Below are 2,617 nucleotides of genomic sequence, written 5' to 3'. Positions count from 1 at the left end.
AAAAAAACAAAAAAAAAAAAAAAAAAAAAAAAAAAAAAAAAAAACCCCACCAAAAAAAAAAAAAACAAAGACAAATAACGTAATTAAAAAATGGGCAAAAGACCTGATAGACATTTCTCCAGGCCAATAAGTACATGAAAAGATGGTCAACATCTCTAGTTATTAGAGAAATATAAATTAAAATCCTTGTTAAAATGGCCATGATCAAAATGGCAAGCAAGGACAAAATCTGTCATGCACGTAGAGAAAAGGGAACACTCGTGCACCGTCGGTGAGAATGTAAACTAGTGCAGACACCATGGAAAACCTACGGAGGATCCTCCGCTAACTGAAAACAGAACTATCAATGGTCCTGCAACTCCGCTTCTGGGAATATATCCAAAGGAAACAAAAACACGAACCAGAAAAGATGTCTGCACCCCCATGTCCCCAGCAGGATTGTTCACAATAGCCAGGACGTGGAAGCAACCTACGTGACCACCAACACGTGAATGGATAAAGAAGTTATGGTACATATACACACCACATGCATACACACACACACACACACACACACACACACACACACACACGGAATATTATTCAGCCATAAAAAGCAAGGAAATTCTACTACGTGTAGTAACGTGAATGGACCCTGAAGGCATTATCCTAAGGGAAATAAGGCAGACAGAGAAAGACAAATACTGTGTGTTCTCACTTATGTGTAGAACCCCAGGGGGAAAACCTCAGATAAAAAAGACCAGCCTTGCGTCGCCAGAGGCAGAGGGGAGGCAGAAGGGGAAGTGCAGGAGGTGGGTCAACAGGCGCAAATTTCCAGCTGAGACAAGTAACTACTAGGGGCGTAGTGTGCACACGAGGACTATGGTTACGACTGCTGCGTGATACACAGAAAAGTTACTACGAGAGTAAATCCTGAGTTTTTGTCATAAGAAAACACTTTTTTTCCCTTTTTTATTTCTTTTCTTTTTATTATATCAATATGAGAAGATGGATGGATGTTAGCTGAACGCATTGTGGTCATCATTTCACAATATATGTAAACCAAACCATCATGCTGCATGCCTTAAATTGACATATACAGTGACGTATGTCCATTTTTCTCCATAAAACTGGAAAAAAATGGTCATTGTGAGTTTTTTTAGGGCAACTGTAATTTAACTATTTGTTTTTTGCTAATAATTAATTTTAAAAAAGATTAAAATGCAGTTCTGAAAATAAGACATCTAAAGAGATTTGTTTATTTCTGATAAGTTGCTAAAATCCAAAAGAAAAAAAGATCATGCTATCATTTATAAGTGATATTTTGCTACTTGTTAAAAATTCTCATAGAAAAATTAAGGAGTAAAGCACTAGATCCTGTCAAGACCAAGTGCCTGCAAAGAGAGAGAGGGAANCGGCCAGCGCACCCCGGCCCGGCCGCAAACCGCTGCCCTCCGCCCACCCCTCGACCCCTCGGGCAGCTGGCTGCCACCGGGCGCCCTCCGATGCCCGGCGCCGGCCAGCGTGTGCCCCACGACAAGGGTACTTTCTTTACTCCGGTGTCACGTAAAACACAAGCCGGGTGTGTCCGTCTAACAGACTAGGGCAGCGCGCATCAGTGTTTACCGTAATACATGTCTAATAGATCCTTGGTGTCCGTTGTATTGACGTTCCTATTAATCATTAGCATACTAATTAAATAAAATTCATTTATTACCACATTTTAGATTAGATTGGCTTTTCCCCCTTTGTGCCATCCGGTGTGTCTTCTTCCAGTACAGTCTCTTTCAAATATGCAATCTCGGGGTTATAAAACGCTCTGAAAATGTAATAACCAAGACCACAGTTAAACAAATGCCTCCAAAGGACCAGAGAATTGCCTCGCGGAGCCTTCTGATAGCAGTGACGTAAGTCAGCTGTGCGTCCGCTATCAACAATCGGGCCAGTCTGGAAGGCGCAGCATCTCTAAAACCACAGGATTCTCTAAAATGAGGGGTGAGGGGCTTACGTTCTGGCTTCAGTTCCTCTTCTCTAAACTCCTCTTATTCTTAAAATCCTCACAGATGACTAACTTAACCAATTGTCGAAGGAGAAAATGTAAGAAGATTTTAAAAAAATCTTGTTCCAAAAGTACTATTTGTAGCGGGTCATAGATGTTTAAAATTTGGTCATCCCGTAGGAAATGCCGCAATAAAAAAAATAAACAAAAAGCAGAACTAAAAATCCTCTTATGTCTACATATAAAAAGAGCAACTACAGACCAGTTCCAAGCCAAAAGCAAAACACAAAGTATCCTAAACAAGGTCACTGTCACTAAATTGTCATAAAGGACCACTGAGAATGAAAATGTAATGTTGGGAATGAAAACATAATCACACTTAACAATTACTTTACTTCTCACCATAAACTTGATAAGCCAGAAAAACATCAGGAAAAATCCAGGGTCAGATAAAAGCATAAGAAAAAGAAAAATTGAAAATAAAACAGAAACATTCACCAGCACTTGAGCTTGAGCCCTGCTTCCCTCTCTCCCTCTCTCCCTCTCTCCGCCCCTCGCTCACTTGCGCCCTCTCTCTAAAAAAAAAAAAAAAAAGGGAAGGAAATATTCACTAACACTGCATTGTTTTAACAAAGACTA

The 2,617-nt window shown here is 40.2% G+C and overlaps 1 protein-coding gene across 1 annotated transcript in view; it reads right to left on the bottom strand.

Moving 5' to 3' along the window:
• LOC144221326 (uncharacterized) overlaps positions 1 to 2,617 on the bottom strand; it is a 76,097-nt gene that overhangs the window by 21,289 nt on the left and 52,191 nt on the right. The gene's annotated exons all lie outside the window — the stretch shown is intronic.

The sequence above is a fragment of the Crocuta crocuta genome, unplaced genomic scaffold (genome assembly GCF_008692635.1).
Source record: "Crocuta crocuta isolate KB4526 unplaced genomic scaffold, BGI_CrCroc_1.0 scaffold20, whole genome shotgun sequence".
NCBI classification, from domain to species: Eukaryota; Metazoa; Chordata; class Mammalia; order Carnivora; family Hyaenidae; genus Crocuta; species Crocuta crocuta.
Note: the sequence above shows the minus strand (reverse complement) of the source record. Positions and strands in the feature narration are given on the sequence as shown.